The sequence below is a fragment of the Fringilla coelebs genome, assembly GCF_963513975.1.
Source record: "Fringilla coelebs genome assembly, chromosome: Z".
Taxonomy (NCBI): Eukaryota; Metazoa; Chordata; class Aves; order Passeriformes; family Fringillidae; genus Fringilla; species Fringilla coelebs.
In genome coordinates this window covers 64,359,168-64,384,185 of record NC_140031.1, presented here as the reverse complement: position 1 = coordinate 64,384,185, position 25,018 = coordinate 64,359,168, and positions in this window count along the sequence as shown.

The window sequence follows — 25,018 nt, the reverse complement described above, 5'->3', positions numbered from 1 at the left end:
TGCACTTTTCCCAGGTTTTCTGAGATTTATTTGAGGCAAACTTTAAAAAGGGAAGTATGAAAATCAATATTATTATTATAGAGCAAATAAAACTCAGCAGAAACACAGAGAAATGTTCCTGTCTGAAACCTTAATAATGGTAGCAAAAAGTCCCACACTTATCATCAGGTCTCATCCATGCAGTAGGCATGTGTACATTTTTCTCTGAGTGATGCAGCTGCTGTCTGCATCTTCCTTGGAGACCCCTTTAGACTACATAAAAAGTGGAGGGGAATTACACTGAATAAAAGGTGATCTTCTGCAGCAAAACACCAAATTTACAGGGCCTTTTTATACTTTATAAAATCTACTTTTAATCTGTAGTCTTTATTAGTTGGAGGCATTCTGCTCAATGACTGCAAGAGAAGCAGCCTTCAGATTGCTTGCTCATAAAATGAAACTGTGTTTCACTGCTGCAGAGGTACATTGAACACTGAAGTGCTCTCATTGACTGCAGTTCCATAGCCTGAGTGGCTGCAGAAGAGTGTGCAGAGAAGTGCCCAGAGCCTTGCCATGCTCCCTGCCCATGTTAAAGGACAAATTGTAACAAAAAAATTATTACAAATCAGAAAAAATCAAAACAAAAAACAACACAAAACCCTCATAGTGTTACAATTGCAGCAATCGTACCTACTGGCTCTTGTCCTGTTGCTGAGCACCGCTGAAAGAGTCTGGCTCTTTCTTGTTTTCAGCTTCTCTTTAGGTTTTTGCATATTGATGGACACCCTGCTGAGTCTTCTCTTTTGCAGGGTGAACATTCCCAGCTCTCTCAGCCTTTCGTTGTAGGACAGGTGCCCCAGTCAATCATCTTTGTGGCATTTTGCTGGACTCTCTCCAGTATGCCTGTATCTCTCTTATACTGGGGAGCCCACAGCGGGTGTGCCCTCACCAGTGCTGGGAAGAGAGGAAGGATCCTCTCTGCTGACCTGCTCACAGCACCTGTCCCAGTGAAGCCCAGGGCAACATTATCCCTCTTTGTGCAAGAAGTGCAAGGGTGCAGAGCTGGCTCATGTAATGCTTGGTGTCCACCAGGACCCTCAGGTCTTTTTCTGCCCAGATGCTTCCCAAATTGTGTAGCTCTCAGCCTCTTCTGGTTGTTCATCCCCAGATGCAGAGCTTTGCACCTGTCCTTGTTGAAATTTATAAGGTTCCTGTCAGCCTGCTTCTCCAGCCTGTTATCATCTCTCAGGATGCCAGTACAATCCTGTGGCATATCATTACTGCTCTGTTTTCTATCAATTGCAGACTTACTGGGGATATACTCTGAGCCATCATTCAGATGACTAATGAAGATGTTGACTAGGATTGAACCTTGTATTGACACCTGGGGTACAATGCTATTTACTGACCTCCAAACACACCTTGTTCCACGGATCTCCCTGCTCATGACCTGACCCTTCATTTGGTTTTCAGTCCATCTCATTGCCTTTTCATCCAGCCTATACATTAGCAGCTTGTCTAAAAGGATCCTATGGGAGATGATAGTATTAAAAGCTTTACTGAAGTTCAGGTAGACAATATTCATTTCCCTCCTTTCCTTTACTGGGCAGGTAATCATCCCATACCATTCATCAGTCCTGAACTAAAATTTCCCCCTTGCTTCACTGATATCGCATGCTAACAGCTGACTTCACATGAAAGGTTGTGTCTTATTCATATCAGGAGAGTGTAAATTGGTGTTTCACCACCAGGACAGTAGGGCAGCTTTGTTTACAAGAGGAGTTTTTATCTGAAGTAATTCAGCTCTACACTGAATAACAGGCTATTGTCGACCTGAATTCCTCCTTGGGTTTGTTATGCCTATTAATTACTGGAAGGACTGTCTGAGGAAGACACCACCAGCAGGAAGTAACCTGTCTATCCCCCTTTAATTCTGGTGACCTTATTAGGGAATGCCATACTTCCATGTACCTCTGGAGCTCACAGCAACACAGAAGCTGAAGGGAGGAGGAAAGCCAAGCAGATCTCGACAGATTGTTAGCAGGAAGCTATGATGAGTAAAGTCCAGATTAGAACAGAAGGGACACGGTTTTCAGAAAGAGGCCTGGGTGCAGTCCAGCCATCCTTTATCCTGTCCTGCTCCTTCTGAGGTAAGGGATTTGGCTGGTAAAAAATTATTTGCTGCCCCCTTAGTGTGATGAAGAATCAAGAATGCAAACGTTTCCTCCTCAAAATGACATTCCAGGGAAGAAATGAAGCTGGATGCCCTGTAGTTGCCTTGCCTGCATCTTTCATGAAGTCTTCATCTTTAAGAAAATTTCTCCATTGAAGGTGAAAAGTTTTCTAGCAGAAGAAATATTTGGAAGTACATTTTATTTTATTTTATTAAGTACAGGCACTATGTTTGAACACTGTCCCCCCCAATATAATTTCTTGAGATAATATCACAGCTTTTCACAAGACTTATTTTTGACTGGTTTCTTTACAACATCAAGTACAGTCACAGGGATAACTGGATGTCTGCTTGATGGCCTCAGCTCCGTTCAGTAAGTATTCTGTTAATATGCAGTGTGTGGCTGCCTATAGTCATAACATTTATATTCCAATCAAATTATCTTTTACAGTTGTAATATATTCAGAGGAGGGTATTTAAATATAAATTCCCTGGAGAGTCTTTGGGTTAATGTTATAAATAAAAAGGACTCATTCTAACAATATTGTACATTGTGCCTTCATTACTTACATAAATCTTTTTCTTCCCCAACTGCTTTTAGAGAACATTTGGTCTACACAAAACATTGATTTTATTTGGTGGTTTTACTTTATTAAGGTTGAAATTTTTAAAGTATTACTTTAAATATGATATTATAAAACTGTGGATTGGTCTTAGTGTTGCTTGGCCATTTACATCTTGTGCTTGATCTCAGGCACCCCTCAGAAGGACAAGATGTTGATCTCATAATCAAAACCGTTCTTGGGAGTATGAGTAAGAAACTATCAGACAAGTGCCATAGGATTTTCAGCGTCTTCCAATGCAGCCTGTGAATACTAGAATAATTTTCTCTCATCTTCATCTATTTCAGTGGATTGCCCAATGAGGCACCAATATGTGTAGTGACAACTCTTGTTGGTGTGATCCAGTTATTGTAAAAAGGTATGTCAGTGGAGAGAGGAAAACAATGAATGCACACACAAGTTCCTTGTTAGACTGCAAGGGAACTATCCTGGTTATTCCTTCTCCCCTCAGTGAGTTTCTTGGTGGCTTGGATTACATATTTTTCTAATGTCAGATGATAAGGAAATTTTAGACCTTTTTGTACTCCCATGGCTAAAGGAATGATATAATGGATGAGGTGTATATTGAGATCAGAAATCTTATAGCACCTGAGAACCTGGTACATAATGATGAAATAAAAAGATCCCAAATCTCTGTTACTCTAATAAAATTATGAGAGGATATTTACCTTCTCTCCTTCCCTTCCTGCTCTTATCTGTACTGAACTCTCCAGAATCACTGAGAATCTTTTCCATTTACTCTCTCCAAAGAGCACTGAAAAAAATTGCTGTGTACTTTGACAGAGTTATAAATGTAATAAAATTGGCTGTAGAAATGTCATGTTTGTCTATAAATGTCCCTTACTTCTGGGAATATTTATTCTTGGGAAAACACCCAAAAACAAAGTGGAAGAGAAAGGAAACCAAATTATACTTTTAAAATAGTCCAGTTTCATATGAGGTACAAGCTCAATCTTCTTTTATATGGAATTTGCATGTTAATTCATTAATTCTTCCTAGGGCCTGGTTCAGCCAAGTTAATTTCTTCTGATTCTACATGCTTTAGTAGTCTTGCTAAAGTCTAAAGGAATCAGTTATTTCATTGTAGATAAACTCTGCTTAATGAATTGTTAAACGGAGATCGAAAGTGCAGAATCAGACAGAAAAGCCCGCCTTCATGTCTCACTGAAGGACGAGCTCTCTTTAAGACATCCTCACATATCATTGCCTAGGCTGTCTTTAAAAGCTTCCAAAGGTGAAGATTACAATTCTCTCTACAGCCCATTTTGCCTCATTTCCCTTAGTGAGTAACACAAATCTTCCTTACGTTTATTTAATTCCACTGCTTCCTGTCCTATCCACTTCCTACATAAGAAATGTTACTCTCTACCTCTTTACAGCAGCCCTTTATGTGTCTGAAGCTGTTGGTGGAGCTCCTTTCAAGTCTTTTTTGGGAATTCCAGCTATGTAAACATCTACTTTTTCTTTCTGCTTGCCTGGTGTGCCACTTATATTTCTCGAAATGTCAGGTCCCTATACTGTAAATAGTATTCTTGCTGAAACCTTAGCTGGGATTATACCTTGCATTCTCTAGTCATGCATCTCAGAAGAGATTTTGCTTTTTTATGTTTAATTTGCTGTCAGTATTTAATCTGTGGATGAGATGAACCATTTAGCACTATGTGGAATCAATTTGATGTGGAATCAGCAATTTGTAGATTACCACTGACACAACAGTAAAATGCTGAGTTTCTTATAAGCTGATTATGGGAGACATAATGGGAACTTCAGACAAATTTTATCAGAGAAATCCTCCCACTGAGTCATGAAGTGCAGAAAGGACCCTCCTGTTTTCTGAAGACCTTCTCACTTAGGATCCACACTTAGCCTCAGAAAAGGAGAATTTCCACTGTAATCAATTCTTGACGAGCATGTTTGAATCTAGACAACTTTACTGTTCAAACATCTCTGTATTCTTTATCATGGATCTAATAATTGTAAAAAATGGGAAAGCAGCAAATGTAGGGAGTTTCCTTACTCTAAAATCTCAGCCACAACAACAATAGAAACGGCCATTTTCTGGAAATACTATCTGAAGGCATGAAAAAATCTTTACTGAGAGGAGAGTCAAGCAGTGTCTTAGGATGCCCAGAGAGGTTGTGTAGTTTCTATCCATGGAGCTACCCAAACCCAAATTCCTGGGTAGCCTGCTCTAGCTCACCCTCCTTCAGCAGGCAGGATGGACTAGATGACCTCAGGACAGCCCTTTCAAACTTAACTGATCTGTGCTTCTGTGAAGTGGATGAGCTCTGTTCTGTGGGCTAGCCGCCTGTTGCCTTTTGGTGCTGCCAGTTTTAATAGGTGCTGGCCCTTCTGAGTGATACTTGGATTTTACTTCCATTTTGCTGAGTGAAAAAGGCACTTTTCTCTTTAAAACCACGAACTTTACATTGAAAAACTTGTTTATGGAAAAGAAGGAATTTCGTTTATTAATAAGGCCAAGAATCTAATGTTTGTTTAACTAAACTATGAAGGGATTCTTCAGTTTTAATCCAGCTCCAAGTGCTGCAAAAATGAAGGAATAGCAATGCGGTGGAAGAACTGCTATGGAATTGTCATCACATATATATTCTCTCACTCATTTTGCCCCTTTCTCTGTTGTGCTCACCCTTCCACTTCTCCCCTGTCTTGAGAGGTTCCTCACTGGTGGAGGTCACAGGGGGATGTTATTGGGAGCTTTCAGCACCCAGAGTCCTTTGCCAGGAAGAATGTTCATGTTATGAATTCTTCTTTGTCCCTCTAGGATCACTTGGAATCATTTGTATATGTTGATGAGATACTGCTGTCTCCCTACACTGGTCTGTAGCTCCAAGTTACATCCAAATGAAATACACCCTGGGCCACCTCAGTATGTTCTCTCTCTGTTCTGTTCATGACCCCTGAACCCAGTTTGTCCAGCTCCAGGCTTACACTTGAGCTAACCATGGGCAATCTGTTTGCAGCTGTGCTCCTCTGTGCCTCATCCTGTGTCCTTCTCAAGGCTCTGCTCTCCTGCCAGGCCTGGGTTTGTCAGCACTTTGTCATCAAGTTGCTGTTGTGCAAATCTCATTGCACATGGAACAGCAGTTTGTCATTGCTGTCTGTGCAAAGCATGGTCGTGCCACACCAGGAGAAGCAAAAGTGAAACAGAAGAGGCACAAGCTCCTGAGCAGCCAGAGGAATTGCTGGCAGAGCCAAGAGAAGCAACATACAGCTACAGACAGGTCAAGGAAAGTTCAGAGAAAGCAGATATCCATCAAAGATGGGCAAAATCTCCCTGGGCACTTTCTTTTGGGAAATTCAAAAATATCCATGTATCACAGGCACCCTTTCAGATGAAGTTTTTGCCTCCTTGCATACAGGAGAAACAGCCAAGCATGTTTGTCAGCACTTCTTGTAAGCATTTGCCTCACTAGGTGTACCTCAAGAAATAAAAACAGACAATGGCCCAGCCTACACAGGAAAAAAAGTAGCCACATTTTTAATAGAGGGCAGACCTGAGAGGTCTTAATTCACAGGCCTTGCACATTGCTTGCAAACCCTGTAGTCTTTATTAAGAATAGCAGGGCTGCGTTACAAGGCTGCATGATTACCACACCCCTGGTATCTGGGTCTGTTCAAAGTTGCTGGCCAAGTTATTAGTAGCAGCTGTCTCCTCATTCTGCAGTCCTGGTTCATCTTTAATTAAAACCCGTTTCCCAGATAACACCTTATCTTTAACAACTATGTCCTGGTGAGGCTTACTTTCTCTGGGAAAGCTTTCTTCAGCAGTCTCTTCTAAAATAACCCCTCATCAGCTAGATGAGGTAAAAGACACTTTCACCTGATAGTGGTACTTTTCCAACTCTCTTTCTCAAATTGATTTTTATTCATCCAGTTAATTCATGTACTTAGCTGGAGCAAAATTATTACCATAAGCCCTAGGGTCTTACCAACTTATCTGCCATTGAATTTTCTTTTTTTCCCCATCATTATCTTTGGCAGACTTATGCCTATTGGCTGGTGTGCTTTTATTCAACAAAAATGAACAAATACGCATTTATCTCCCGAATGATAGTCCATTTGTCATTTGATACAGCTCTGTCTACTGCCCCTGCAAACAATCTCTCTGCTGTTGTTTTCAGGCTCTTTGTGCTACTCCATTTTTGAATGCCCAAAGAGACTTGTAGGGAGATGAGGCTCCTGCATCTTGTGCCAACATAATCTCAGTCTGCCGTGTCTATTTCAGCAAAAATAAAATCCCACATTGTTTCCTATCTTATGACCTCTGGATACCTTTCTGTCTTTGATCTTTCCATTATTTGGGCTCCTGTTCAAAATGGCAAAGCCTTGTGGTCCTCATTATAGACTTATCATGATATATACGCAAGGCTTCCTCAGAATGTAAAATTATCATTGCTTTATCAAAATTTAATTTGGGATCTTACATGATATCTTCTTCTGCTGCCAAAACCCTCCATCTCCCAAGAGTTTTCTATTTCTGCTTTTCTATAACATCTATGTGGTTCTAGCCCTACAAATTGAAAGAAATGTTCTCCAGTCTTTTGCCAATTGAAAAGTTTTTTCCTACCTGGCTTTTTCTTGTATTACATTAACAAAACAATTGTTTTCTGGACATCCAATACCACTCCAGCACATTTCTCTCACCCCATTAATTCATTTAACTCTTGACAGTTTACACTGTCCAATAATCAGTCAGTACTAACTAGCCCAGCAGAGATCTGGCCCTTCTCTGCATTTTCCTGAGTGGAGAGGTGTAACCAGAGCCTCTTCCCAACACAGCAGCTGGTTTGAAGCCGCTTCTGAGAGGGTGACATAGAAATATATCCCCACCCTTTCTAGATTAGCAACAAAAGAAGATAGGCACATTTAATCTGAATTTTCTTCTGCTATTTTATTATTCCACTTGATACTGACTTAGACTTCTATCTTATTTCTTAAAAAAAAAAGCCTTCTTTGTATATTTACCCAGAGTTTTTTTAACACCTCTTCTCTTTTCTTTCTCACACCTAATTTTAAATTTTAAACAAACGAAGTTGAAACTGATTGAGGTACAGAGAGGTCCAAGAGGAAAGAAATCCAAATACCATGTGCCTGGCTCATGGTATTTGACAGGTGGAACTCAGCCCTTTTTGGAGGCAGCAGCCAGCTGGTCAGCACTCCTGTTTGCACCAGACAGTGCTCCAGGAGCTCCAGGTCCATCGTGGCACACTGCCCCACACTGCCTCCAGCCCATTGAAATGGGGGAAAGGAGCAATGGTGGGGAGGTGAGGCATGCTGGAGGATGGGAAAGGTGCTAATTGACGAGGAGATATAAGGGCAGATGGCACAGAAATCTCTAGACTGTTTGGCCTCATCTGCTTTGTGGCACTTGAAATGGCCTCTCCAAATTGACGTGCAGGGAATGCATTATGCTACATGGCTGCAATGATGGTCATGAACAAGGAGGGTCAAGTTCTGGAAGTGCTCTTGAAACCTTATTTTACCCATCTGTGAAATGGTATTGATAATGACTGCCTTGGACATGGGTTTGATTAGAAATTGTAGTGTTAGGTTGCAGTCTCTGTCATGTGTTACCCTTTTTTTTGGTGCTGCTTTTCCTGTAGCATTTGATTGAGAGGTAATTGTTGTCCTGAACCTGATTCTTGAAGATCTCTGAAGCGCACCAACCACTGTTTGCATGAAGAGATCACTCATGTTGAGAAAAAATATTTCTTCCAAAACATTCTTGCAGGCTCTAAATGTGCAGATCTGAGCTAAGAGATCTTTCCTACTCAAAAGGCTCAGACAGCATTCAGAATTCATTAAATATGCAAGTGTGGGTACCTTTACTTTATCCATGTTTGAAAGGAAATTATGAAACTATACTGCTATTCAGCAGCCACATTGAGCAATAGTGTGAAGTGTTTTGTTGTATGCCTCTTTGTTCCCCTTGCCAAATTTCCTGGGTAAGTAACAAAATTACTTGGACACCACTCTGCTAAATGAGATGTAGATAATACACAGTTTGGTTAGCTCGTGCATTGTAAATATAGCTCTCATCAGATATTTTAGTGGCTAGCACTCTACCTATTTATTTCTCAATTAAAGGCCATCTGCAGCAAGTTTTCTTCATGTTATTTCATGAATTAGCTGTAAAAATGCCAGCACACTCCGCAAAACATCATTTGTCATGTTTCTTGCTAAATTAGACATTGCTAAATTGGACTAATCAGTGATTTCCATTTGTGCCTTGTAGAGTATGTTTCACTGTTTCCACCTTTGCATTACTAGAGTGAAAAAAATCATGAAAACCTCTTAACCATCCCCTATGCTGGGGATCCAGAACCTGGATTCATGCTCACCCTATGCCTTGTTCAAGGCTAAACTTGTCCCTGAGGGAAATCAGGAAAGGCCATAAATTGTTTCACACTCAGAGCAGCCCTTTTTTTCTGACATGGAGTGTGAATTTTCACATCAGGGGGGCACTGAGCACTTGGGTTTTGCTCTGGTTTGAAAACAGTGAGGTGACAAGATAGCACTTGTCATCTATTTCCATCACTTGGGAAGCCCAGATGAAGACAGATCAATGGATTTCCCCCCCCATTTGCCTCTACCTGGCACTTGGGATTATGTATGTTGTAAAAATTCCAGAGGAGTAAGTTCATCCTTATTTGAAGGATTGTGTCTTGTGAGATATATCTGAAACAGCTGCCTTTGGAGGTTGAAAGCACTTGATGCCCTCCTGGATTCTCAGTAGCTCATGAGAAGTATCAGATCTAATATGACTTATGCAAAGTATGTATCTTATTGCTTGGCTAAAAAGGTTAGGTTTGTCTCTGAGGAATGATTTTTAAAGGTTACTTTAATGTCAAATTAGTGGTTTTGATTTCATAGTAATACAATTTTCGGTGTTTGGTGGATTCTTTTAGTTAAAATAGCTATTGGGTGACATTTTAAAAGCAATCTGCTGTTTTGCCCAGCTGAGACTTTAAAGCATAGTGATTAAAAATGGAAGGTCACAAAAGCAATACTAAAACAGTTGCCCTTAATTTTAAATGCTGAAGTATAATTTCTCTCCCTGGACACTTTCTGTTCACATGCCTATCCATATCCATATCTTAAGTATTATGCAGCTTCAGTAGCTGCAGACCCTTACTCAGAGTTAGATGCCTTCCTTGTGCTAGATAGAAGCACACACTTAGTACCTTTCCCTGCTCCTGGAAATGTTCACATGTAAACTCAGAAGGGCTAGAAAGAAATATGGTGAGAAATGGGGAGTAAATGGCTTGCATAAGGGCATGCTTCAGATCAGTAGGTAGATTTGGACTACAGCCCTGGCCTTGTACACCTTTATCTAGTGTGCTGGCTACTCAACTCCTGCTAAACTATGCAAGAATACATTTCAGTCACCACTGAATTAGAAAATTTATTTGCTGTATCAAAAACCCCTGTAATGGTATAGTTGTTAACAATGTCACTTCCATTATATTTTTCAAAAGAAAGGATTGATTTCCAATTTTTTTTTTTAAAGTAGTACCTGGTTATGAAGACCAGAAGAGCTGTGTATGACATAACTTAGCATAGTGATGTAGTCTAAAATTTAATTGATGGGACTTAGTAAGTTCCAAGGACTCTAGACAGTCATCCTCTCCAAAAGTATCTATTCACACAGTAAGAGCCAGTCCCCAGGTTGTAGAATTTGAACCATGAGTAGCAAAACCAGAGAGAAACATTCTCTCTCTTTTCCATAGTTATTGGTCTGCTTAAAAGGGCTCTTGAAACAATGAACAATTACTACTGGTTCATTACCTTACGTTGTTTCAATGGACAACTTTGTTTTCCTTTTCCTGCTTAGGAATACTGAAAGTCATCTTTGCTTTATTCTCATTTGCTCTACACTTGGTGGTATGTACCTCAAAGTACCAGTGACTACCTGAGCAGAAAAATTAAACCTTACTAGTATCCACCTTCTCTTTCCAAACATGTTGAGGCACAGGTAGATTTACCAAATGGCTCCTGTGGACTTTGTGCAGGCTGGATCTGCACGTGCAATCTCTCAGTTTACACTCACACATATTAGAATGAGGTGTCTGCACAAATGTGAGAGTGGGGCTCATTAGCTTTACCTTGGGTGCCAGCTTAATTATTGAAAGCTGGTCCAGAAGGTAGTGATCTTGTGCAAGATTTTCTGTTGAATAAATACTTGTATGATAATAATATTAAAAAGTCTAGAATGTTTCTCTTTTAAAGCATCCATTTCATTTCTTCTTTGGCTTGTCCATTGCAGAAACAGGTAAGTAAGGCAGAAACTGCAGCAATTTTCCCTTTGAAACTTGCTTTTCCCCAATTCCCTATATCCTAATTTGCAGATTTGACATTACACAGTCCTTCCCAAGAGCAAGAGGATTCAATCTTTGTAATTTCTCCATATCCAAATGAATGTGTTGTTAGAACAGTCACATTTTGACATCTCTCACTCTGCCAAGGCTTGCAGTCTGTTCTTACATCCTCAGGGGGACATTTGGCAACAGTCCAATAGCTAACTAGACACACTGAATGATACCTGTTGTATATCCAGACCTACTAGCCTTGTTGTGTTCTGTTCTTCTGTTGCAAAAGGGTGTCTTCAAAGTTCCTGTCAGGCAGCAGCCCAGAACTATCTGTATTTTGTTGGATGTATGTCTTTGTCCATGCTGTCTATTCTGTTTTAGTTGTGATTGTGCTCCTCAGGTCCAGCTAAATAATCCTAGCAAGTGTGTTTTCAGGCTACTCAAACCACAACAGCCCTACAAAAACTGGTAGTACACTTGTTTTAGATGCTTTAGGAAGCTTGCCCCTGGGCTAAAACTGAACAGCATTTTTGCCTTGCAGCAGAGCAGAAAAGGAAAAGGAAAGCAAGAAATATCTGTGTCTTCTGCCAGAGAGCACAAGGGCGTGAACTTTGATAAGAAATCTTTCCCATAACGCCCTACAGACACAGAATGAGGACTGTGCATGAAACCAGAACCAGTTGCGAGAATGAGACTGCTGGAACCTGTGCTGCAGGGGGAAAACTTGGAAAGGAGATGCTTCTCTCGTCCAGGTCTGCTCCTAACTGTAGTCTGCAAGACTACCACTGTAGTCTACAAGACTACCTACATCTGCACCTAACTGCAGTCTACAAGAAGAATCGACACCTCTGTTTAGAGGGCTATAATTCAGCTCATATTACCAAAATCAGAACAGAGTAGTCATGATCTGAATGCCTCTGAGATATGGGAAAAAACTCCCATCTAGGTCAGATGTATCTTTGGGTCTAGAAGAAGTTGGAAGTTAGGACTGAGTCTGTTCTTGTGGGTGATAAGCAATAGGCAATGCTTCACAGGGGGACAGGTAGCTTCTGGCATCCTAAGGCGTGTGACAGCTTTCCCTCAGTCAACCCACTGCTCAGCAGGTCCAGCTTCAGCAAGCATTGGGCTTTGCAAGATGTTGGTCTTAGATATGCCTTTCCATGTCCCCTTGGGCATATTCAGAGGAGGCAGCTCTGGCTGCCTCGTGGATGACCTGCAATTTACGGTAAGTGCCAACACCTGGAAACAGCTTATCAGAGACCAGAGGTAGCTCTCACATTTCATCTGGGCAAGTGTCTGTGAACAGTGCCTGTCAGCAATGTGAGTGCTGTCCCAGGAAAGGAATGGCAGCCTCAGAGGGAGTGGTAGTCTGACACTGGGGCTGCTATCAGGGACATCAGGAAATACAGTCCCCTTCTACCATATAGATGACGCTAACCTTTCTCCTCTGCTGCTAGCCTGTACTTCTGGGGTGTGTTTCTGCTCCCTTCTCTGATACTGCATACATTACTGCTGATTTTTCACCCCCCTGGGTTGCAATTCAAATCTTGGTGTGTTTCTACATGCCTTATGAACCAGTGCCTGGTGCTCCTGTCATCACAGGATTGCTTTTCAGTGTGGCAGAAAAGTAGCCACAAAGGTGTTTCCTAATGTGACAAGGACACACAACAAGATTTGGACAATCTAACACGTAGTTGTGCCTTACTGGGTTCTGCATTTAGTTTGCTGGTCTGTGGAGTCTTTTTTTCCCCTGCCATTTTCACAGCTCTTCTTAATAACGAAAAGGTTTGCACAATTTTATTCTGCATACTGCATCTGATTTTTTTTTTCTGGTCCCTAATTGGACTTTGTGTTTTCTTGCTGAAATGGCTTGCATCTTTTGGAAACAGTCTTGTAGCATCACTGCTGTCCTTGCTAAACCTCAAGCAGCAATGCAACTTCCTTCAATGCACCAGCAGTACACTTTTGCCTGTGTTTTGCACTCATCAATCTGGGGTGATATGTTGAGGCACAGGTAGATTTACCAAATGGCTCCTGTGGACTTTGTGCAGGCTGGATCTGCACGTTCAATTTCTCAGTTTATACTCACACATATCAGAATGAGGTGTCTGCACAAATGTGAGAGTGGGGCTCAAGAATGAGATCAAGAATGGATTGCCTCAACTGGTTGTTTATGTTCATCCTTTTAGTGACTTGTCCCACCAGAATGGGAATCTTGTCTCATTACCACAGAAAAATATAACTGCATTTGGAGGCAGGACAGCACAAGAAGCAGTGGGTAGTTTTTATTAGCATAATAGAGAGTTGTGATTCATGCTGTTCTGTAGGCTGTGGCAAGTTTTAGAAGGATTTGTGGGAGAGCAAAGGGACATTAAGATGGGTATAAGGAACTCTTTTGGCTATGAGAGGTTGAGGTTCCTTATGGAAAACTTTTTTTTCAGAACAGGATTCTGGTCCCTTAGGCAGAACTCCTAACATGACATGGAAGAAGGTTTTGAACAGATGCAGGCACCTTGGTTCTGAGCATGAGAGAAAGCCACAGAGTGAGCTGTGAGCTTCTGTAAGAGTTATAATCATTCTGGTCTGTGTCAGGAAACAACATGGATCTGTGTGTGACACAGCAAATCGTCCTTTTGGAGATGTTCCTTTCCTTCCAGTGCTGTATTCAGATGACATAAGCACAAAAGCAAGCCAAATTTTTTAATAATGGTTTGGACTGGTGTGACTTTGGGAGTGGATTCTCCTATCTGTGTTGAATCTGGTGTTTCTGCAGATCTGCCAGTAGAAGGTATTCTGGTCTTTCAGGTTGTCTGTGTCAGACCAGAGAAGCATAGTTTGAGTCATGAAAGGCAAAACAAATCCCAAAAGAAGGAAATTAAGATAATCTGTGCTAACTTTCTGAAGCTAAAGGTAAGTATGAAAGCCTGTGGAGCAAAATTCTTATGTGAGAAAATGAGAAAATAAACAGAAATGCATCTGGATTTCCTATGATGTAAAATTGAAGAAGAAAATTATAGACTAGGTTAAAATAAGTATTTATCACGGCAAATAAAAAGAACATTTATTTCAGCTTTCAGAAGTCTGTGCTGTGGTTTAAAGAAATCCATTGACCTTCTGTCCAGAATCATGTCTGCAGGTGACATTGAGAACATTTTGTTTCCCCCAGTTTCCAAGCATTCAGTTTGCCACATTCTTCTGTTCTGAGCATACTAAAGCAGCATTATTGAATATCTCCAGAAATAGTGCTAGCTTGAGGTATTGAAATGCCAAGAGCTATTATAAGAGAAATCAATTTGTTGGGCGGTATTTCCTGAAAGCGCCTGACTATTCTCTCACATCTTGTTACCAGACCCAACTCAGCATTAAGAGCCATGAAGGAATGCCAAGAATGAGTATTTTGACTCAAAACCCCTTAACTGTAGCAGTGCTTGGAACCTTAACCTCCCCAAAAGAAATGTTACTGTCCTTTGTTATAGAGGAGAGTTCTTTTTCACTGTAGGCAGACAGAATGGCAACATGGGGTTTAGAGTGTGCTTTGAGTTTTCTTTCATTCTGCACTTTTTGATTCTCTTTGTAATAACATTAGAGTCAAACCACATGAGTTAATAAATGGTAATCCCACAGACCTTAATGGAAGACGAAGGTTCAGTGAGTCTATTTTCCTGTAATGCAGCAAAGAGCCTTTAGGTAAGTTCATGTGATTGGATGCTCCAGTATTTCTTTCAGGTCTCTTCATGCTTGTAGCTGTGTATTCAGGTTTTTCAATCCAGAACAGGTAAGTCTTTCAATAATATTTGTGTTTCCTTCATAGTCTTATTCCTGGGGATATTTGTTGAATTTTGCTTTTGTTTTGTCCATTATCTGCTCTATGTAAAATATTTATGCTCTGTCAGTGAAACTCATCCTTTGAGAGAGCTACAGTCTTCAGGTTTCAGTCCTGGGCTTGCTTCTGCAGTCTGAACTATACACCATCAGATTGATCTTCCAGAGCAGAACTCTGCTAGTTGACATAGAAATGCTGCAGTGTGAAGGTGAGCCAAAGTGAGGTAGAAATGGGAAATTCTTCATGTGTGGTTACAATTTTAAAGCCACTGTGATGCCCTGGTTCAGCTGAATGTATGACATGGATCCTGAAACTTCACATGCTATTTGGTGTGCAAAGCTATTCAGTGCTGAAAAAGTTTGTCGGGAACTTCTTTCCATCAGAAAAAATGCGGGGGATAAATGTGGGGATAACTGCGGCACTGAGCTTCCAAAGTTCCCACTGTCACCTTAGGGTTAATCCTTAAACAGGCTTCAATTTGTCACGACTGAAATCAAAGCAGAGTCACTCTACCATCTGAGTTTTGCATTAAAAGCCTTAAGCTCTGCCTGAACAAGACAATGCCCTTGAAGTTCACCGGGATGCTGAGCTCTGCCAGAAGCTCTTGTTTTGTTGCTGTCCTTTGCTCAGTCTGCACAGACTGCAGCACCGTGGTGGGAGTGCGTCACACTGCAGTGCGCGGTCATCAGCTCTCAATGCAGACTTTGGAGGCTGCAGTGTGAGACTGCAAGGCTACACTGCAGAGATGCTGAGCTTTTGAAAAGCTGCAGTTAGATCTGGTTGAACAAGCAAAGTGCTCACCGGCAGGATTAAGCCTGTTTTGCTGTTTGTCAGCAGATTGTGCTCTTTGCAAATGTTTCTGTAAGAGCCACAGGGCTAGAAGGAAAATCAACCCTCTGTTTCCCAGTCAGGTGGGAGAAAAAGGAATTGGCTCTGGCAGCCTTCTTACATACATTGGAGTGCTGTCCCAGAGCAGTTTGCATGCTGCATTGTTTGAAAAAACTATGCAGGATGCCCCAAGATTTACCTTTCATGGTACCCTATGATATTGGGGAAAGGGAGGAGAGACCAGCAGCAGCACTAAATAGGCAGCTGACACAGAGAGAAAGAAATTCCTGCTCACTAAGACTGCTGAGGGTGTTTTATTTGAACAACCTGGCTTTCATCAGGAAAATCCAACAGGAGTCTGTAAATTTTTCCTGTGTCTTTCTCAGTGTTAGGTAGGGCTGGTGCTATGGGACCATGATGATGAATAGCTAGTTTGGCAGGATGAGGAGCATAATGGTGTTTTTTTGAGGTCAGAAAACTCTCTCCTTTTCTTCCACACACCCTAAATCATTACTGGTGGGTCTGATGGGTGAATAATGGTATGTTCACAATAACACCTTTAAACTACTTGCTGATCAGAACTACTCGAAGACAGTAAGACTCTGTGAGGGTATTTGGACTGGAAGCAGACGAGGAGGGCACTATGGAGCAGACCACTCTTGTAGCACATTCTTTGCATACCTGCTAATTGCTCTTGTCAGGACATCAAGGGATATTGCTCTTGAAGCATCTTGGTAGGGTCTTGCTCTCTTAAAGCCAATTGAGTGCCAAGAAGAAATCATTGGAAGGTAGCTTTTTATAAGTTGAGGTAGCCTGTTTTAGGATTGGCTTCAGATATTTATAATCTGTCCCTGTGCTCCTAATGAGGACAGCATAAAGGGTTTTGATATATTTAAACAGCTATATTTAAAAACAGATGGATCTCTATCTCTTCAAGAGCAGCAGAGATGGTTCTGTTCTACTCTTCAATGAGCAAATTTACCATTCAACCTTCTCCAATTGCATTCCCCACATGGAATGTGGGGTGTCTAGACAAGGACTTCTGTCACAGACATGTATATTCAGATGCAAATAAGTCCAATTATACACAACTGTGCCCCTTTACACATGAGTATGGATAATTATGTAAAGCAGAGCTCTACTTCAACTGATCATACAAAGAGTACTGCTATGTGAATAAAAGGAATAAAACCCAGGATGGTGCCTACATTTCTCACCAGAAATAAGTTTCTCCCAAGAAAGAATTCTGCAGCAGCCCCTGAAACCCACTGCTAAGGAGCAGAGGTTTAGGCTTGCTGAAGATAGAAGCCACATATCTGAGAAGGGAGGATAGTGTTATACCTACCTTATTTTTGTAAACTCTCTGATGTCACCAGAGGGGAGGTCCTGTAGCAGATGGGTGCTTGGTTAAAGACAAGAAAGGCTGTTCTCAAGTCTGCTGGTTTTTTTTGTTTTGTTTTGATTTTTTTTTCAGGGTTAGTCAGTAGCAGGAAACATATCCTTCTAAGATCAGAATCACCCATGAAATAGACAGGCCCCTTTTGCCTGGCGCTATAAACAAATAACCACGTGCACCTTGGCTAGTTTCACCTGGAATGGAACAAGAAGAACCTTTCAGGACCCTGCTAAAAGGGTGGGAGACAAGATCTGACTGCAGAGTGATGATTGCTCCTGGTAATTCTGCAGAAAGATACATTCTTTGGAAACCTATTTTTAATACACCGTCTGTTTTTCAAGCTAGTAAGAGCCAGTCTTGCACTTCTAACACAATGGACAAATCAAAATAAGATGTATGCTCAGCTTCAGTCCTGCACATCTCTTGTTCAATTACTGTTTACATAACACATTCAGAAGGGATTGTCTCTCTATTTGGCTGCTAAATCTTTAAAAAATATTTAATCCCTGATCTATCAGTTGTCAAGGAGAGGAAATAAATAGACTGTTACCTTGTTAGTGCACTTACTTTTGTATTACCTATGTAAGCTTAATGGTGGTCTTAAATAGAGATGTTTCAAAAAGAGCAAAGACTGTCAAATATAAGCTGGAAAATGTAATATTTTTTTCCATTTTAAAAAATAGCAGAGAATTAGATACAGAAAAGAAAGCATAAAATCAAATTCTGAAATTAATTATCTCTATGAGACATCTAAGCCAAGACATTACAGCAAAGTAGAATCCCTCCAAACCTGTTTAAACATAACTGATCATTATTTTTGCACATTTGCAGGTACAAAATCGAAATGGCTGTTGTGGTTTTATGAGAGCCTACTTACAAGTGCAAGAGTATAAGTATTTTTATCTCTTCCTTGCGCTAGTTTTCAATCTTGGGGAATATTCAAAACAGCTGCAAAGACCTTGCCTTTGAGGGTGCTTTTTTAAGGGGAAGTTGTTGTAATTGGAGGGTTCTGATGTGAGTTTCAATGTTGGCGCTTTTGCAAAGAGCTATGCTACCTTAAAGGAACAGGATATGAATAATTGACATAAGGCTAAATGTCCTAAACAAGAAAAGAGACTACCATTGGTAGCAAGCATATTTGGATGCCTGTTCATTGTTTTATGTTGCCAGAAAAATCACAAAGTTCTTTTAGTACATTTAAGAGAACCAGTCTGTGGTAGAAATGCTGATTTTATGCTCTGGTGAGAGGAAAGGTAGGGAAGAGCAAAGCAAATTAAATATGTGATTGAAACCACATTAGTTTAATGGTCAATTAATAAAAGGGGAATATTTTAATTGAAATATCTTTTATGAGGTATTCTTTTCATTATATACTTTAAGGGAGTTAATTATTGTACATTTTGCTAGATAGAACTTTCCTCCATTTATTTCTATCTGTTTTCATTTATTTAATTCCTTTCTACCACATAAAAAAACACCCTTGCTAGTAGTAAGTTTTATTTCTGGTAAAAAGTCATTCGGAAATATACTTTCTGTTCATAATGAAATTTTCATGGTAACAAAAAATGTTGTGTTTACACAGAGTATTGTAATCATAGAATCAGTTGGAAGTGGCTTTTAAAGTTCATTTAGTACAACTCCTCTGCAGTGAACAAATATTTTCAATTAAATCAGGTTGCTCAGAGCCCCATTCAACTTGACCTTGAATATTTCCAGGGATGGGGTATCCAGCACATCTCTGTTCCCATGCCTCACCACCCTCACAGTAAGATAATTCTTCCTTGTATTCAGTTGGAATCTATCCTCTTTTAGTTTGAAACCATTACCTCTTGTCCTATTGCTACAGACTTCCTTAAAAGAGTCTGCTTCCATCTTTCATATAGGATCCCTCTAAATATTTTCTCATGATTCTTCTGATAATTTTTCGCCCTCCTCTGAACCAACCCCAGCACTTACATTCTTTCAACCATGTATGGGTTGAAATATTATTTGCTTTCTTATTAGACCAAAATTTTTAAAAGGACAAGGAAAAAGCCAAATGCTTTGAGGAAAATATCACTTCTTGTTCATGTGCCTTACTTTCACATGAAATAGACCTGTTGGTACACCATGGAAGAGAAGTGTGCTCCAGTTTGTGTTGGAATGAGGTTGTTCCTCTGGGACAAAAGAGTGGAACAGGTGGTACCTGTCAAAGGATGTGTGCATCTCCCCTCACTGTGGCTCCCTATTATATCCAAACTCACCTGCCTAAATTTCTACATCTGAACCTGAGCAGTGACCAAATTTTTAAAAAAAAGCGCTGACTGGGATACTTCTCCTTAGACACACAAAACTTTTACCAGTTTAATTTCTTCAGACCTGTGATGTGCTCCTTACCGAATTAGAATATTTTTCTATTCCTGTGAGTTGCAGAGATTAGACAAAACTTCAAACTTAAAATTAAAAACTTTATTACAACTTTATTTGTGCTGCCTGACATAAGCTTAAAAGAAGAGGGAGATCAAAGGAACCTTGTGCTGGTTTTTTTTGACACATGGACAATTTTTGGGAGCCACCTTTTTGGAACACGAAGCCTGACACTGCATTGTAAGATACCCAGCGCAAAACACGATGTGTTTGGTCACAAAACCCTTTAGGTTTGGGAGCTTTAGAAGACAAGGCCACTCATGAAAGCATCCATACAAGGTCATCAAAAGCCTGGCTATCACCAAACACCACTTTTGCTTTTGCCTCGGATGAGATCACAACTAGAAAGGCTTCCATAATGACCACTGAATACAGAGATGGACTTTGTCTGTGCAGGACACAGCTTTCATGTTTGTGGCAGTCTTGTGAGAGTGTAGCCCTTCCTCTCAGGCTGCATTCCCTCCATCACCTGCCTTCTATCTGTTTCAAAGCCCCTCTGTCAGCAAGGAACAGTGACATCTGACTAGAATCCACAGGGAAGGAGCAAACCTATGGCAAGCTGCAAGTGTCATTTTTGTGTAATAAAAAGAACAAGCTAGGTACAGGGCATTCCCATGGTCTTTCCAAATGTCTCTATTAAGAATGGTTCCATTATTTAAAAATAAAAATGTTTCCACGGTTCAGGAGAAGAGTGCCTGGTTGAAAACCATTTTTTCTTGTACTTTCCCTCCCCAATCACTGTAAGAACAAACACATAAAGTTCTGATAAGATTGAAAGCCTTTTCCTACAACTGCAGCTTTTAAAAAAATACTGTATGAAATGGGGGTCAAAAGGCTGTATTTTAAAAATGTCTAACTCAGTGGGAGATATTTCTACATAGTATGGAAGAGAAATAATTTTAGATTCCAGTAGAGAGTGGACTCACTTCCTCCATTCCCTTCACGGTAAAAATCAGTCAGGGAAAATCAAATCAACCAAAAAATTTCAGTGAATTAATTGCCCACCCTCTGCAGACACAATAGGAGATAAAGAAGTAGACACTAGCACAGGACATTTGTTCTGTTGAATCTCAACTTTTATTCTCTACCTCAGAGAAATTAAGATTATTCTGATAGTCAAATTACTATAAATCTGCATGGATCATTTACTCCACTTAATAATTTTAATACTTATTTTTCACTGCTGACAGAAAGGCAGACTCCAACGACATTTCATTTTTATCAGTTTTTAGGAAATTATGGAGGCCAGATAGAGGCACATGTAAGTCTTGTTGTGACTTGAAAGAAGCATGTTTAAAAAAAAAAACTGAACTTCTCTTTATCAACCTTCGGAGACTATGCTCAGAATGGTGTCTCTCACAGTGGCTCCCTCTCACAGTGGCTTTGCTTACTAAAATAGAGCTCGTGGGCTCTATAAGTCTTGCTTTTCACCCACCTGCCACCTGAACCTCTGAAAGGGATTTATAATGCCACAGTTCAGATGTAGTGCAGGTGAACCTGGAGAGAGATTTCAGATGATCCTTTGTTCTCATCATGTTTGTTTCCACGAGTTTTTGACTATGTGGTGTACTATGGTGAACTTCCCTAATGAAGCCCTGGTCTTTTCTCTAATTTGTTTCTATCTGTTTACCATCTGTAGTCTTTTTTCTTTTTTTAAATTTTTTTTTCTTTAATTTTATTCGAATGTAGAGTGGTTTTTATAGCCCCTTAAGAAATGAAACATAGATACACTTGGTTTTTAATTTCCTCTGAAAAATGAGTTCCTATTTCAAGTTGTACACAACTCATTACAATACCATTAGCAGATTTAACATAAATAATGGAGGCAACTGAGTCTTAAGTGTAGCCATAAATATGATAAGTGGCTGACTAAAGGAAAAATTTGTGAGTCTGAAATGCTTCCTGATTTCATGAGTCCTTTCAATTCTAAGATATAAAATTCATTGTCTCAGAGTGGGATGAGTTTGACTTTCACTGATCATGTCAAGACCTTTTTATTCAGAACACAACATAAACTCCTAATTGCATGTGTTTACAGAAGATGTTGCAGATATTCTCTCTGTGACTGAATTTTCAAAAACCAGTAGTTACACATAAGGAGTAAGTTGTCAAAGCTCTGTTCTTAATTCTTGTTTTGCTCCCTGCCTTCTACCCCATCAACCCTAAATCTTTTGTATGCTTGACACGTTTCTGGCTTCGGTTTCTTCACAGCAAAGCTCAGACTGACTGCAGCACAGTGTCTATGACTAAAGAGAGGAAATTTAATCACTTGCTGCATCATTCACAATACCTTACAATCTCACTGCAGCAATAAACTTTCTTGGCCTGTATAAATTCTGATTGTTACTAACTCTTTGCCTTGTGGTGAAGCACAAGTATTCAGTCTGAGATGGAAGATCTTTGAATTGAAATCCAAGTTGTTTAATTCAAGCTCCTGGTGTTCTGATCAACTGTTAAATATTTCTTGCCTCCCTCAGTTTGTGTTGTCATGCACATTCCATTGGAAGATGGCAGTTGGAACTCAGCTCTAAATTAAAATTAATTTTTCAGCTTTAATATTTCAGTATTGTTTCCTTGCAAAACCCTTCTTGAGAAAAATACATACAAATGTGATATGTTGATGCAAAGAGGCAAAAACCTCTGCTCTTCTGCACATAAAGGATGAGGCATCCTACAATTGAGTCAGATGATATGTGGAATTTGCAGTTATCATTTGCCACAGTAGGTGGACAATAATATTTGGTAGGCTTGGCAACCTGGATCTGCTGTGGGTGGATATGGCAGGTCCTTTTAGAGAACATTCTTTGCAAGTACCTTTGAGCATGTTACTTCTCCATGCAAAGCCATGCTATGACTTTTCACCACACAGCTTCCACTCTGGTGGTTTCTCAGGAGAGCAGGACTAGCCCTGATCCCTGTCAGAATGACAAAGCTTGTGTAAGGCTGGACAGGCTGATGAGGCTCCTCAGAGTCTGGGCAATCAGGAAGCCAGATAATAGATATTGTTTATTTCTCATTCCTTGCAAGATTCCTACATTTGATCATAGGTTTATAATCCAATATCATCCTTAAAGCAGGACCAATACTGAATTCAGACTAGGTTGCAAGGGCCTAATCCATAAAGTCTTGTAAACCTTCAAAAATGAAGACTGGACGTTTTACCTAGGAAACCTCTTCAATTTCTTTTCCTTATATCTATCTGAACCTCCACTGACTTAATTTTTGTCTCTGATTCTTCTTCCATACATGACTGTGAAGAGACTTGCTGTGTTCTATTTAGGGTCTTGTAGGTACTGTAAGGCAATTATGAGGTACTTCCAAAAGCTATCTTTTTCTCCAGGCTGAACAAGCTTTTTTCACAGGCGCAGGACTCCTCATTTCTCTTCACTGAATTTCATAATGTTTCTGCAAGCCCATTTCTCTGGCTTATTTATGACTCTATGAATGAAAGGTCTGCCCTCAAATGTATGAGCTACAACTCCAGTCTGGGGTAATTCTCAGATGTGATGAGATGCATTGTCTACTCATGTAGGTCATAGATAACAATACCAAATATCAGATAGGGCCCAGGAAAAATCCCTGAGAAAAGCCACCTGTCATTCCGCCTAAGTGGAACACACATCAGCCACTTTGTTTTGAACCCAGTGATCCTCTCAATATTTCATCTAGGCAATTATCTGCCTGACTAAACCTTTAAGTTCTTTCTTGGATAAAAGGGTATTGTAAGAAATCGTGTTGAAAATCTTGCTAAGTTCAAGGTCAGTGCCATTCAATGATTTTCCTGTGTCTGTACCCTTAGCCCAGCTATCTTTTTTTAATCATTATCCCAAATATCATGATCTTTTCATCAATATACCTGGAAAATATCTAGTTTTCCATAAATGTTCTTTTCCAAGTCTGGACCATTAATCAAACCCTAAAGTCACCACTAAATCTCACACATAACATAGAGATATAACCATCTTTTACTCACCCTTTCTGGACACTGCTTCCTTTTGTTCATTCTCTTCAGAACGCTTGTCTGAAAGGTTTTTGGTTTGTGACAACAGTCTTCTGCCCAAATGGGAACAACAGAGATAGAGAAACAGAGGGATGGGAAACAGATGAGTTCCTGGCAAGTCTGACGTTAGTCAGGCTTATGTCTCATAAGACACTGAGCCCATGCTGAAGTGAGTGAAGGCCCAGGGATGGGACTTCATGCCTTATGAAAATGGTACTTTATTTTTACCTTGGAGTAGGTACTTTGTGCATGAGTTTTCTTAAAAAGAGGTAAGATACTTGGTGGTTTTGTGTTGCCACAAGGCTAACTGTCCTGCGGGTCATGGAGGAACTGAGGTGAGTTGATTCATCTTGTAACAGGACGGTCACTCTTTCTGTTAATTTCTGTTTGTGCACCAGCTGTGAGTTCCTGGTTATGCTGTAATAACAAGCACTGCTTTCTGTTTTCCTCTTAACCAAAGAACAAAAAGCAAGGAACTGAATTACTTTTAGACAGTTGGAGAGACAGATTTTATATTCAGTATTTTCCCAGAATATAATGTCACCGTTTTTCAAATATGTGCTAAATCCTTTACTTACTTTTTTTGCATAAAACCCACTTCTGCTGCTTCTGACCTCAGCCAAATTACTGTAGATTGCTATCATTGCATTATTGACAGAAGCAAGCCACAGTGCAGCAATAGGTGCTGGATCTTTCCTGCTCTACATCATATTTCTATGAAAAGATGACAGTTGGCAGAAGATGCCAGTTGTCACATTATACGTGAAAATACTACAAACTGCTTTCATTGCAAAGTGTCACAAAGCACATGTTGTTTGGGGAAAGAGAAAAGGGAAAGCAAATACTGGAAAGGTACTGAGTAATCAAACTTCATTTGCTTTACACTAGATACTGAGTGGCGCAAAGAAAAGGTGCCAACGGTGACTTTAACAGTGTTTTAGCCCTTTCCTGAGACTCACAATGGGGTAGCTCCTATTTTTTATTTCTGAGCTTTCAATGCCTTAATAACGTTTCAATATCTTAATAACGTTTCTGCATTCTTGCTGTATCTGGTCTGTAAAGCAACATTTCCACAGGAAAGAAATTGCAGAAAATTAAGCTGCAGTTCCAGAGTTTGCTGTAATTTTTATTTTTCCATTCTCCCTTAGAAAGGTTTTAAAAATACATTAATATAAATGTTTAGACTTTTGTGATTTTGCCACTGTTTTTTATCTGCTGAGGCTTATTTGTCTCATGACTTCTCATTTCCCTGTTAAACAGAGCACTATTTATGAAATTAAATACATGCATAAAAATATAAAAATATGGAGCAGACACTTCTGGAACAAAGCACAGTCCACAGTTCTGCTAGAAGAAGTGTACAAATGCAAAAAAGAAACAGAATTTCAAAACTGCAACTTCCTCAATTTGGAAACGCTGGACTGTCCATGTGATACAGGGGCATTAACATGAAAAATGGT